Raw genomic sequence first — 14,933 nt, forward strand, 5'->3', positions numbered from 1 at the left:
AAAAAAAAAAAAAAAAAAAAAAAAAAAAAAAAAAAAAAAAAAAAACAGTCAAGATGGGAGCTTTGCTATATCAATATAAACCCATGCCAAGCCTGTTGCTACTGCTTGGACAGCAATGCCCCAATGTGTATGGACAAGAACATGCCAAATACTGAATGGTGCTGATGGGGTGGGGGTAGGGGGGCTACACTCCTTTTCTAACTCAGAGAAATCCACCTCTTGATTAATGCTGCTGAGCCAAAGGGAAGTTCTCCTCTCCAGTCCTGCTACCTTTTGCCTATGTCCCAGAATAATGAATTCAGGGGCTGAGCTGTAATTTTTGAATGCATCCATGGTCCTCATCAACCTGTACCACAGTCAGCTTGATGTTGATCACGTTGATGGAGATAAGTCCTCAACTTCAATACAGAAGTATTTTTCCCCTGGCATCTTTCCCTTTACAGCCCAGACCACGATATCAGCCATCCTCTGGGCAGCATATTGTGTCCCAGCTAAGTATTTCTAAGCAGAGAGCACACACCTGAGGTCTGCTCTTTAAAGCACATGTGATTGCCGGAGGGCTTGAGGGGGGTAAATGGGTTTCTTTGTGGGCTCCTCCCATGCTCCTGGGGAGATGATGTGGTTTTTTTGCCTGTCTTCAATCACAGAACAAGAGCTAAGTGTTATTGATCTGAGATGTAGAGGGAATATTTCTGAGCAGTTCACCATGGTATTAGTCCATCACTTAGCTGGTATTTATTATTCAAGGCTGGCAAGGGATTCCTGGCAGCATGCCCTGGCCAGACAGTGAACTGGTGACGGAGGAGCTGAGTGAGTCAAGGGCAAATGAAGAGGGGAATGAAACGAAGAAGGGGGAGAAATGGCAAAGTAGATTTTACTTTCCCAAATAAACTTGGGTGGTTCCCAAACCTCTGTCTGCAAAAGTTGCCCCTCTGTGCATTAAAAACACAAAGCAAGATGCACACAGTGAGCTCAGAAGATGGTCACAGAATCACAGAATTGTAGGGGTTGGAAGGGACCTCCAGAGATCATCGGGTCCAACCCCCCTGCCAAAGCAGGTTCCTTAGAGCAGGCTGCCCAGGTAGGCATCCAGACGGGCCAGAGAAGCAGACCCCACAACCTCCCTGGGCAAAGCCTGTTCCAGTGCTCCATCACTCTCACCATGAAGAAGTTCTTCCGCATTTATGTCGGCTTAAGCTGATATTTTTCCTGAGCATTAAGGTTAAAAATGCAGAAAAATGGGGCAAGAACAAGGGTGCACCTATGGAGAAAACATGAGGGGGGCATGTGAGGGAACAAAGTGGTGGCTGTTTGGTCACTTACAGAGTGAAAAGCTGGAAGATGTAAGAGGAAGAGTCATGGCAGAATCTGTCCTAATCAGTGAATAGCATCATTAGGATTCTTCCCATCCCTCCAGATAGGTTTGTCTTGCCTTATGATTAGTAGAAAGTTGCACATCCATGTTGGTGGACCTACCCAGGCCCTCCTGAAGGCTTCTGTCAAATCCATCCTTTATTTCTTGCTAAGAAGGGCAAAGCTGATTTGTTATGACCTGATGCAGCAGCTCCTTTTGGTGGCTCATTGGAGCAACAGTCTGACAGATGCAAAGGTTATCTCTGTTTGCAAAAAAGGCTGGGATGTAACTGAGTCTGAAGCAGGATGGAAAACCTTAGTGATAACTGATGTCCTTACCAGGGAAAAATAAATAAATAAATATATATATAAATAAAAAAATAAATAAGGAAAACACATCTTAAATGGCTCAGTTCTGTGACAATACCCTGCTCCTGTCTGATGGCCATCCAAGAGCTCAGTGGTGATTCAGGACAATATTAGGGCTCATTCCCTGGTGGTTTGGGCATAGAGGCTGCAAACTTTCAAGGACAGATCAGAAGAAACAAACAAACAAACAAACAAACAAAAAACATCTACAGTGTCAGCTCCCAGTCTGCCATCCTCACACCAGCTGTACACCCAATCATCCTCTGATAACTTCTCGGCTAGTTTGGTAGCATGGTCATGGAAAATCATGGAGAAAGATGCAGCAGGACTGGGAGAAGAGGAGTAAAAAGGCCATGGCAGAGAGCTGGGGGCCGGGGAGAGGCAGGGGAGGAGCAGTGAGGGTCACACAGAGGGTAGGAGAGTGAAGTCTAACGGGGGAAGAGAGGCCAAAGGGTAGGGAAGTCCAGGCCTCTAATACTGAACTCCCTTGTGCCCTTGGCTGAGTTTCTCTGCCACCCACCTGCATCCTGTTTGTTGTTCACATTTGAGACTCCTCGTGACAAAAACATTCTTCCCCATGGGTCTGGAGGACACTTGGCACAGCACCTAGCTTTGAAGGGTTAAAAGAAGCCAGCAGCGCATCATGCAACTGCGAGCAGCCTGAATGAAGGGTGCTAGGGGGCTTGTAAGAAGGGTCAGAGACTCTCCTGAGAGGTGGGAGTTAAATCTCTGCTTATCTTATCCTTGACATCGCAGTAGGGTTATGTCAAAAAAGCAGAGACAGCTCAAGCTCTCAGTGGGCTTGCAGGAAAGTCCATAAAAATCAGCTTCTGGAGAGACAGCAGGCTGGGCAGAGCCTCGGAGAATTTGAGCACATGGCATCTTATTTTTTCCTGGACTAGGCTGTAAACTTGTCTGGGGCTTTCCAAGCAATAAAAATGTTTAAAAGCTCTTCTAACCTTTGTACTAAGATAGCATCTGTAGAAAGAGGAAAAAAAAGTCTCAAGCTGGGCCAAATTAAACAGCCCTATGTGCTAGCGTGCAATGAATTCTTCTTGTATTGATCTCAGGGTTCTTAGCTGGGACAATGGGCTAATGGACTGGTGTATATGTTTGTTTGTTTGTTTGTTTTTTTCCCAAACTAAAAATTACACTAATTTCAAGTGGGATATTTAAAATAACAATAATAGCAAACAAATAACTCACTCTTCCAGCTCTCTCTCACACAAACAGCCGTAAGGTTAGTCCATCTCCCTCTGATTTTACAAGAGCCCCCGGGTATTGAGTTTTCACATCTGAGCCTTTTTGTTCCCTCTTGTTGAATGTTTCAATCCTTCCACTAATATCAATAGCAAAACCCGAGGAAAAATCTCCCTGCTTGGCTTCCACTTTAGAAATGCTCTTTGATTTCCTCAGCTCACTGGTCTGATATCTGAAGTCTGAAAATGAGCTCATTGCAAATGTTGGTCTCAAAATGCAATATAAGAAGCTGTCTAATGGCTGCTAAATATATATATAAAGAGAGAGAGCTCTATCCAGGCTCTTAAACTCTTAGTCTGATAGCTGGAGGTTACACCAGCAGAAGATCTGGCTGCTCCTCTACGGCCAAGGGCTTCTTGATCTTTCATAAATTATTCTCTGGATGCAATGCATAGAGAACAAGACTGGAAAAACTAGAGAGAAAACCCAAATAATGAGGCATGCCCATCACCTTGAGCTGCAAAGGTATATTTTCCAATGAATTACACTCTATTGCTGTGTTCCACACCAGCACGGCTGCCTTTCATGAAGCAATGACCATGGAAATGAAGCGGTCAGGGTGGTTTGATAATTAAGATGGCAGCTAATATGAGCCCGGTAGGTTTGGGCTGAAAGAAGATATGTTTTAATTATTAGTGTCCAATTAAATATTGAGGAAATTCCACTATTGTAGGGGGATTTCATGTCTCCCAGGGACCACCATACGAGTTAATTAGAGAGTTTGCACTTGTAGACATGATGAGTAGATGTCTCCACCCCCTTCTGTGCAGCTACAGTTCCAGTGCAAGAATGCAGGTATTTTCCACCCCGTTAGCCTGAAATTTGTTCTTTGAACTATCAAATGTCAATCTAGCTTCAGCAACACGAATCTTGGCATAAATTGCAAAACAGGTAGCTGATGCCATGCTGCTGAGGCTGGAATAACTGGTTGTTTTAAAGCAACCACATGCAGGTCTCTGCCAGAGCAGTGCCCACGATATGGGCACATCCTCATGTGCCAGTCCCCATCGGGTAATTGTTAGCATGCTTCCTGGCTTTTGGACCATGACGAATAGCCCAATTCTAGAGAGTAGATACAGATTCAAGGAATAAGATTCAAGGAATAGTACAGTCCAGGGACCATTCTCAGTAAATTGATTTTGGTGCAACATAACTTTGTTACTGGAATAAGCAGTTTTAACCCCATCAATGCAAGCTGTGCCATACTAGTAGCCAGGATACAGGTGAGCAGTTCCTGGAGATTGCATTGCAAATGCACATGTAAGCTCTAAACATAGGTTTTGGCAGAGTGCTGCAGAAGAGCAGAATTAGCCAAAGAAAGGTACTGGCCACTCAGGACCTAGTGCACCAGCCCAGACCTTTGATCTATCAGCATTTAGGGACAGCCTAAAAGTCCAGTGTCAGAGAGAAGAACAATCCAGCATGTCATCTGGCAAGCAGTGCAATCCCCTCTCCTTTGATAGGGAAGAGGATGACGTGACCCCAGCTGGCAATCAATTTGCACATGACATCCATCAGGCTGATGTGAAAGTGAGCTACAAATGGAGTACTTGTCATTAGGGGAAGATACATGGAAGAGACAGAGACGGGGAAATAGTCCATGGGGGACTATTCCTGAGGCAGCCTCATCTAGCAAATAGGATTATTGGTAATGATGAGATAATTCACTAAGAAGTCATGTCAGATTTAAGTGACCCTCCCAGATGACAAGGGAAGGCTGTGGAAGAGGGGGGTGAGGTCCCAGCTGGGTCTTGGCCTTCATTTGCTGCCCAGCATGGTCTATGCAATGAGAAACTGTGTGGGCAGGGGGCTCTTTTTTCTCTCTTAAGTTCTTCCTTTCCTCTTAAATAGCCTCTAAGTTTTACAAACATCATTTCAGACTTAAACTGAATTTACCTTCATCAGATGGTTCATCTGTGTTTTTAAGACTTCTGTCGTGCCACAGCCCATCTGTAAAACATTCATCCTCAGAGAAAAATCCATCCCAGGGGAACCAACACAAATACAGCCAAGCCCACAGACAGTGTTGGTAGAAAAAGGATCTGAAAAAGGATCTAAATCCAAATCTCCGGCTACCACAGTCACTATGTGACCGGCCAGACCCACAAATACATTGATTTCAGGAACCCACACATGGAAACAAGCCAGTAAAATTTGCCATATTCAAATCTCCATTGGAAAAGTTTTGTTCATAAGTACCCTGACCTAAACCTAGAGTCATTCCAGGTTCTTCAGTAGTATGTAAAGGACGTATATTATAAGTGTTTTAAAACTCCTGCAGCACTGGATAAATTTCCAACTTCTCCCGTAAACGTATTGGCAAATAAAAGAAAAACATCCTTTGACCTTCAATATTTAAAAAAGGAAATTAATCTTTGTTTTAGTTAAAACCAGTTTGAATAGTCTTTGTCTTAGTTAAAAACAGTCTGAACAGTGAAGTTATTACTGAAGTGCTCAACATTTACAGCTATGTGCTGTTCTCATTACATAGATACAAAACTGGAAATGACAAGGCAGCCATCTCTTGATTCACACCAGCAGAAAACAGAGCACGTATCTGATGACAGCCTTTTCAAATGTTTTTGGAGCCCTCTGAAAGAAAGATTATAATAATTAGATTAATAACACTAATTATTAACGATAGCTATTACTATGTGGTTTCTCTAAAACAGAAAGATAAAGTGACCTATAAGCCTGCTGCAATGCAGCTGCTTTGGTGCCAGAGTCTGATTCTTGTTTCACTTCTGTAAGGTCTTGATAAGGGGATCTACCACATCTAAAAATCAGATGATGAGAAACAGCCGATGTGAGACCACTACCATTACCTTGTAAAGATGTATTATGATTAAGCAATATCACTATTTTTGGTGTCTTTTTCAGATGAAATCATTTCTTGGCTACCCAGTTTGCTAAGTACTGTACAGGCATACTGCAAAAAGATGGCTCATGGCCTAAAATAACATTAAAAGTTGTAAAAACACACAACTGAACACAAATTCCTAAGCCCATCTCATCCTAGTTATTTTATTCACAGGGAGACTTCTCACACTGACTTGATTCTTCTTATCCATCAGAAAAGTTGTTCTACAAACAGAGACCGTCTTTCAGAAGAAGACAACAAGTGGATCCTACTTATATTTTTTTCTTCATCCATAACCAACACAATTTAAAGTGCTATCAATTTGAGTGGTGACTTACCCAGTGGAAAAGATGAAAAACAAAAATTCAGCATTTTTTTTTTTTTTTTGTATGTGTTGGATTTCATAGAATCTTAGAATGGCTTTGGTTGGAAGGGTCATTAAAGATCATCTAACTCCAACCCCTTGCCATAGGCAGGGATGTGACCCACTAGATCAGGTTGGCACAAATGATTGGGCCCTCCAGCCTGACCTTGAACACCTCCAAGGATGAGGCATCCACAACCTCTCTGGGCAACCTGTTCCAGTGCCTCACTACCCTTATAGTGAAGAATTTCCTCCTAATACCTAATCTAAATCTATCATCTTCTAGTTTAAGACCATTCCCCCTTCTCCTATCATTATCTATCTTTTATTCTTTATCTGTCCTTTAATTCCTTGCTGATGTCATTTATGTTTTGTTTTGTTTTTATAATATACAGAGATTTAGAACAACAGCATCTTCTGGGTGAAGGCAGCTCGCCAGCAGCCACTACTTATTGATTTGTTTATCTTCATTTACCTTTTCAGGAAAAAAAAAAAAAAAAAGCAAACAAACAGGGAACAGAGTTTGTATCCTTCCTGTGACCAGAGACAAGCAGCAGGGATTCTAGGCATGTGCATGTGCAGCTTGATTGAGAAAAAGACCTTGAAAGACTTAAGAGGGACACCTTTTGAACACCACGTGACCATATCTTTTCAGCTGCAAAACTGCAGCCAGAATAGAAATGCTATGGATGCATCATAGAGGTACAACCAACAGAGAAATGGAACAAGTCAACTGGTTTTCATCCCAATGTGTGTTGAATCTCACCTTCACCCTGTGAAATATATGATAGGGCAGAGTAGATAAGGGGTTTAAGGTATATGCTTTTTAAGAAGCTCTGGGAAAAAAAAAAAAAAAAAAAAAAAAAAAATTGGTACTCTCCTTCAGTGCAAAACTTAAAAGCAATGTCTATAATAAGGAAAATTAAGTTTGTTTAGGTTCAGGAATTATAATGGTATTCTGGCTCATAAACCACTTCAGATGAGGGGGTAAACTGGGAAAAGGGTCACACTAACTTTTGTGTTCTTATATTTACCTCTGTTGGTCATGCCTGGAGACATGATACTGGGATAAATGGTCCAATGGAAATAAATGGTCTGGAGAGAATATTCTTTCCAGAATATTCTTCTCCAGAGAATATTCTCTCCAGAACTGTCTGCAGACTACAAAAGAATATTCTGGAGTAAATTCATATTGCCTGGTAACAACCACCTCTGGCTCTTCCCATTCTCTAATTGAGGGATAACACTCACCTTCCTGATCAACACTCGCCTTCCTTTAGACACCAAAATTCAGGTGCCTACTTACAAATGTCTCCATGGGAGTCAAATGTATTTGTCATTTTGGATGCCCAGAAGTACCCCACTGGCCTTCAGATTGTGTTTCTGAAAGGCCAACATCACCACTGTATCCCATGTCATCGCTTCTGGTCCCACAGGGATGAACTAGGTACCACAAGGAGTCTCAAACTTCATTAAGTACATAAGCTTAAGAAAACTCATATTTAGTGGAGACCATAAAGGGTTCCCCTTGCTAAAGCAGGTAGTACTTCAACACGAGTTGGTGCCAGGGACCCAAAGATATTTCTGGCCTCATGCATGGGTAGGGCTGCTTAGTAAGAACCTCCATGGGGTTGCCATCACCTGCCCTGCTCTGGGAGGGAACGTCTCCCCAGTTATGCACTTTTTTTTATGCATAGGGAAGGGTGCAAAGCCTTATGGTATTCTCGTCCCTGGAAATTTCCCCACCCCTCTTTCATAGGGATCCAGAAGTTTACTCTTTTTGTCACTGGGACCTTGACATCTGTCCACACCAGTTTCCATTCTCCATTCCTGTGGCCTACAGGAGTAACATGTTTCAGATTTGTGCAACTGAATGTCATTACTCTGTGGAGAGTTTGGTCACATCTCCACAGACAGTCCTTGACCCATACTAACCCTATAACCAGTCCTGGACACAGTCCTGGAGAGTCCTATCTAACACCCCATAATGGTGCCAAAACCTTATTTCAGCCAGAGTCAGGCCTGTTTTGCTCTCCTTCTGTGGACCCCCACCCCCGCTCCTTATGTGTGCCCCCATCTCCAGAAGAAAATGCAAAATAACTTGGATTTGCAGTACTGGGGAAGCAGATTCTAGTGACAGAGAAAATCCTGCTGAGCAGTGGCAATTTGCTGCAGATGCCCATGGTTAAACTCTCAGAGGAATCATTGAAGGGAAATTAACTCACATTGCAATGGAAAAAAAAAAAAAAAAAAAAAAAAAAAAACCTTCATGTTTTTGACAATATATTTAGATATGTGGCTATTAGTATGGACTCCCCTAACATTTAACAATTTCTTCTTTGACTCTGAGCAGTTTCCGCTATATCTGATGCAGAGTTAATGGCACCAGAAGGAGTTGGGACAAGCTTAGGGTTGTTTGGCAGCCAAGTAAAGGACACAAGGAAACTCTCTAAGGGAGAGTTTGTAGAATGAGTTTGCCCCTTACAAGCCTCCTGAGAATCCACATGGGAGTGAGTTCATCCCAATGGTCTCACCACTGGAAAATATTTGGCTGGGGTTTTCATCTTTTGAGATGCTGGCTCTGCTCAACCTAAGGATGCCAGTCCATGGGGAAATGAAGCTTCCTGAGCACAGCAGTGTGGTAGCATGATTTGCTTCATTAAAAAGGGCAATCTTTCCCTTTGTCCCCCAGAATTTGCCGTTTGTCTGGATGTTTTCAGAAAGATGCACCCCTGAAATGGTATCACAAGAAGCAGCTGCGCAGGGGGAAATTATCTATCTCCCTGCTCTTGTTTTAAGCTCTCTCTTCTCTGCTGCAATGCAATGCAAAGTAGCACTAATATCTAACATCTCCAGATAACCTGCCTTCTGTTTGCAGTTTTATGCTGATCATATCAACCAGAAGAACAAAGCCATAGTAGCTGACTGCCTCCCTGGGCTGGCCATCCCATGCCACTTTGCCCTCGAGACTGAGTGGTGTGAGATCCTCAGCACAGCCCTGGAAGGCTGAAGACCCAAGGTATGAAGTGCCTGACCCGAGCAACCACTTCTGCTGGAGTCAACCATAAGTTTTTGTTAGAACTGCAGCAAGAAGGCCCTGCTGGAGGAAGAACTCCCCCAGGAGTCAAGAGGAGACCCGTCAGCATTAGGAACCCAGCCAGTTAACATCAATCATGGTGAGTGATACTGTCAGGGAAGAGGGGGAGGCAGCAGTCAGTAATGACTTGGGGAGCTGGAACAAATCAACCCGTCAGTGGGACGCTGGTTGTTCCTGCACATTAACACTGGCTGGAGCAAAGCAAGGAGCCATTAATTGACTTTTAGCTCTAACTGTAATACTGGTGTCCTTTAGATGCCAATTAGCCACTGGTAATAGGTGGCTAATTGTGTAAGATGGCCTTTCAAATGAGATGTAGGACAGAGACCCAACCACTTTGTGAGCATTAAGAGTCCTTCTGCATTTTTCACAAGAGCAGGCAATGAGGAGGCCCTTTTCCAGCATCCTTAATTACATTACACTCCATGCACTCCATGTCCACGTTGGATTATTTTACTGCATCTGTATCTTTCTTTCTTTTTTTTTTTTTTTTTTTTTTCAGCTTTTCTCTTGTGCCTTTTTTTTTCTGCCTGGGGGTGTACAGAGTTGTTCTACTGTAATTATGTTCAATGTGTATGGCAGAGGTATCTCACCGGGGCAGATTATGGGATCTAACACAAACACCGTCTTTCAAAAAAGGTTAGATTGAATAGTTCCTCCTACATGGATGTCCCAAGATCTAACCAAGTCCAGGTAACTCACCTGGGCAGGAGCCTTCCCTGTTAGAAGGGCATGGTTGCATCCCCCCTGTCAATCTCAATTGTCAAACATTAATTACGTAGATGCACCCACTCTTTCAAAGTCTTAGGATTTGGCCAACCTCTTTTCAGTGGTCTGTGGGGACAGGACAAGAGACAGTGACCACAAAATGGAGCCCAGGAAGTTCCGCCCTAACATGTGAAAGAATTTCTTCATGGTGAGGGTGACGGAGCACTGGGACAGGCTGCCCAGGGAGGTTGTGGGGTCTCCTTCTCTGGAGATATCCAAGGCTTGCCTGGATGCCTACCTGGGCAGCCTGCTCTAAGGAACCTGCTTTGGCAGGGGGGTTGGACCCGATGATCTCTGGAGGTCCCTTCTAACCCCTACAATTCTGTGATCTGTCATTCTGTGATCCCCTTGATGGCTTTTTCATGCCATAGTATTTGTGGCAATGTTATAACTCTAAGACATTTGCATCCTGCTAAACTATGCTGACAGAAATGGTGACAGAACCAGTCAGAAATACACACCCCCGGACTGCATGAGCTGTGCTAAGACAACCAAATTAAAAACATGCACAAAGAAACCCAAGAGCCTCAGAAAGGTCTCACTGCTTCAGAGTCTCAGAAGTCCTTTCCCATCCCTAGAAAAGCTATAAGCAGTTACCAATTTTCCAGAAGCCATTTTAAAATTCTGGTCACCCTTGGTTACTCTTCCCTGGCCTATTTCACTTTCATTTCTGTACTGTTTGAGGGGATGCCAGAACTACATGCAGTATCCAGACCCCAGAGGTACCCTGAGATAAAGATCTAGCCTCTTTTGTTCTCTATACCTGTCACAATAATTCCTCATGTTTGGCTGTGTGGTTTGACTCATACAAATGCTGAGTGTATGTTTGGATGGGATTCTGCCACATGTGTCTTTAATTCCAAGACCACAGAAATCTGGCATGGGACAGTTTTCTGCTCCAGTCTTATTGGTGCCTTCTATTACACTTTCCCTTAGGCTTCTCTTTTCTGTACTATGAACTTCCAATCTATGTATTCTGGACTCCTGTCATCGTGGTCCAGCTCAGTCCGTGGCTGCCATATGGTGGCAGAGAACTATTTTTAATAGGACCAAAGTTATTCACTCTGTCTCTCCACAGGGTAACGTTTCAAAAGATCAGAAGCATCTGTGAGCATGCAACAAAAGGGAAACCATCACCACCACCACCACCCATGGTTGCCTAGGGTGCACATGGATGGTCACCAAGAATGTTCCTCAGGAGCCCTTGCATCCCCAAATGAATACCTCATAAATGAAAATGGTGATCCAGCATCTTTTTTTTTTTTTTTTTTTTTTTTTTTTTTTTTTTTTTTTTCCTGCAAATTCCTCTTGCTTTCTCCTCCTACATCTGCTGGATTATTAACAGTGTACAGTCATTTCCCAAGCTTACAAGCCGAATGGCATGGAGTTTATTGTATCTTTCAGATGTCCATGCCTATTCCTCTCTGGGGAAAATCTAAATATAATATGAAATATGTAGCAGTTGAAATAAGCCAATATTTGACAGCATCTCCTCTGACAGCAAACACCTGAAATACACAAGGACAATCCCTTCACCTCCCTTCCATCTCTTTCCCCTCCAACTCAAGAGAAAAAAACATAGATCATTGTTCTGGCTGACTGAATGATGCAGGGAAAATTTCAAACTATTCCCTATGAAATGATGTCTGTACATAGCAGAAGATCCCAGACTGGTTGGATCCAAGACACCAGTTGCAGGACGGTGGAGAAGACAGGTTTGCCAGGAATTAAGATCTCATCTTTTTATTTCTCTGTGTGACCACTTCCTTGCTGCACAGTTGATATCATTCATTACCAATATTTTTCTGATGGTTTTCCCCCTTCTGACTGCTCTGACAACCAATGCACTTACTGGAGAAAGTCATTCACATTTCCCTCTTCCCACCCTCAAGGAGCTATGTTGCCAAAGAGATCAGCTGGTGGGGTGTTGGAGCCAGAGTTTTGTGTTCTTACAGGTCCTCAGGCAGGCAGAGAGAGGGCAGACACAAGTTAAAACATCAGTACCTGTCCCAGCAGAGAGGGAGAAAGAACAGGATAAATCCTGGAGTGCTGACCTGGCAAATCAGGGAGAGCTCTTAATGGGAACTGATGACTGGAGAAGGATTTCAGGGGCTGAGATTCTGTTTATGCACATGCCTGGGAAGCATGCAATACACTTGTGGAAACTTGATGACAAGCCCAGCAGTGAGGTTGGCTCTGAGCTTGGAATCAGGGTATCCTGAAGATGGAAAACAGCAGTCAAGGATTTTCCAGTCTGGGATTGTCATTTGTTATCCTGACATGGAGCTTTACCAAAGGTCTATGCTTCCAAGTTGTTATTTTTGGAAAGCCAAATAAGGTGGTGTGGTCCTAACACCCACTATTATTTTGGACAAAGAGATTAACAGGTACTTGCTAACCATACAGGTGAGTAGGGCATGATCAAGAATGGAGGTGAGGCAACAATCTCCACTTCTCCCAAACCACAACCACTTCCCATCAGCTCCTCCACATCCTGCGTGTGAGGGATTGACACACTCAGTATCAGCATTTACCCCTGAAATAATGCTTTTGTAAGAATTGGCAGAAATACTTGTCGTGAATGATGTCAGTGATATTTTTTTGTCCATATCTTCCCCCAAAGCCTCCAGAATTCAACCAATTCGGCTTTATTATTATTATTATTATTGTCTCTAGAGCTTGCAAGACTACTCTTTGCCCAAGTAGAGCATACACTTTTCTCTTTTGCCCCTGTTCTGGATTGGGATGAATGAGACTTTCCTTCTCAGAGTGGATGAATTTTGAAGGTAGAGGCTTGGCATCTGCAAAGCCCTGCAGAAGGAAAGAAGTGTTACCGTTGCACAGCTGGGTTTCAATGGTCAAGAGATATGACTCTGATGTAGTCATTAGGAAGTAGCAAACTTGCAGCTTGCAATATCATCCATCTGCATCAGGAACACAGGTGTTCAAACAGAACCTCCACATATAGCACCTATACAGCAGACAGCTTGAAAAACCCACCACTGCAACATTTAATGTGTTTTTCCAGTGCAAGAAGGTAACCACAAAATCAGGCTACAGCCACGATCAAGGTTTATGATTGTGTGGCATCCGACTCAGTTCACCTAACAATTACAGCCATCCAGAGTTTTGCTTCTTCTGCCTCAGTGCCTTGTTATACTTTGACAGCGGATTGGAGGCAGAGAGCCACACAGATCAGGACGAGTGACACCAACATTCAAGTGCTCAGCTGATAAGAAAATCACTCGGGATGTCATCAGAGGAAAAATGACTTGTGTATTTAAGAAGCACTTTCCCAATCAGGGGGTGTGATGCTCTGCACAAGGGGAAAGGAGAAAATGGAAACTGCTGGCTGAGTAGAGATTACTGTCTGTAGTTTTCATCCTTCCCAGTTACCCAGAATTTCACACCTGTAGGGCGCAAGATTAAGCTGGTCCCAGCAGCCCTGAACATATGGGAATTTCTGCAAAATTTTGCTTTGACTTGGTGCAGGAAGCTTGTTCTGCCATGTTCAAATGTAGAGGGGGGAGCATCAGCAGTCAACAGACCTGCACTTCATACACTCTTTGACACCGAGGGCTTTGCTGTGGTGCCGTAAGCACTGCACAAGATCTGGCCATGCCTCAGTTTCCTTTCTGCAGAACGGGACTGAGATTGGCAGGAATATGGTGATGTGCTGGGCAAAGAAACATGGATAATGTTCCTTTCCCTTATGACTTTCAGCTCAGCACTCTAAATACTCAATGTGCAGCCCCAGACATCGCAGCACCATCCCCTCCTTACCTGGGGCACTGGATTCAGGATCATCTTTTAATCCAATCTGTGGGTTACTTCCAGAGGCACAATCTGAGCAAAGGAAGCACTGCCTGGAGACTTTTCTATTTGATTACAGCCTCTTTGTGCAATTTTTGGCTTGACCTTTATAGAAAGGAAGAAAAAAACATCTTGAAAAAAAAAATAATAAAAAAAAACACAGACACAATAATGATGGAAGAGCATCCTGAAGTGGTTAAACTGCAAAGCTGAAATTGTGGGTGCTCGTTGCTGGTGCTCCAGCAGTCACGGTGCCACAGAAGGCAATACCTTGTTGAAATCCATATGATCATGTCTCCCTCTAGAGACTGTCTCCATAACCTCCAACAGTCAGGATTTGCATTCTCCTAACGCTCTCACAGTTCAAAGAGCAGGGATTGGGCTTTGCACGCGGCAGGCTGGAGGTCACGTCACTGCAGATATACTCCCGTGAACCACGCTAGCACTGCTCTCCCCTGAGCTGCAGCAGTGATAGACACCACTAGAGGCATATCACAAGCACATAAATAGCATGCACATCCCACTGACAGACAGTAGACTAGCAATTTGGAGCTCTGCGGAGTAAGGAGAAGCAATCATTGTCAGAAAAGCAAGTGGGATGCTGAATTGCATGGCTAGTTCGCCCAGCTACCCTTGCTAGGCCAGTTTAACTGTGGAGTACAGAAGCATACATCTGTCCTTAAATTAACAGTGAATCTGGAGTTGGATGTAGCTTGCAGGACTGGATTTACCTCTTTTCAAGTGACTGTCTGAACACTTATTTGGAAGCTACCAATGGGGGGAAGCTCAGAGCCTGAGCAGATGAGGAAGGGGAGGGGGGAAACCTCAAAGTGAAGAGGTTCATTGAGGAGAAACTGAGGTGCCAGAGGGAACAAAGATGAAATCTGCAGAACTTTATGCAGATTTATGAATTATGCAAAGCTAATGCCACTTGACACCCCTGAGATATACACATAGGACTGAGCTACAACACTGATATTGGAAATCCATGTTCCTCTGGTGAGGTAATGCTCTGGCACAATTAAAATTAATGTGTGTTTGGCCAGTTG

The 14,933-nt window shown here is 43.5% G+C and overlaps 1 long non-coding RNA gene across 1 annotated transcript in view; it reads left to right on the forward strand.

Annotated features, from left to right (window-relative positions):
- Window positions 1-14,933, forward strand: part of LOC118160015 — a 58,028-nt gene that overhangs the window by 41,155 nt on the left and 1,940 nt on the right. The window contains exon 3 of the long non-coding RNA XR_004747305.1: window positions 9,085-9,382. This is a non-coding gene — a long non-coding RNA (uncharacterized LOC118160015). The remainder of the gene's footprint in view (window positions 1-9,084; window positions 9,383-14,933) is intronic.

Source organism: Oxyura jamaicensis, chromosome 1 (genome assembly GCF_011077185.1).
Source record: "Oxyura jamaicensis isolate SHBP4307 breed ruddy duck chromosome 1, BPBGC_Ojam_1.0, whole genome shotgun sequence".
In the NCBI taxonomy this organism is placed as follows: domain Eukaryota; kingdom Metazoa; phylum Chordata; class Aves; order Anseriformes; family Anatidae; genus Oxyura; species Oxyura jamaicensis.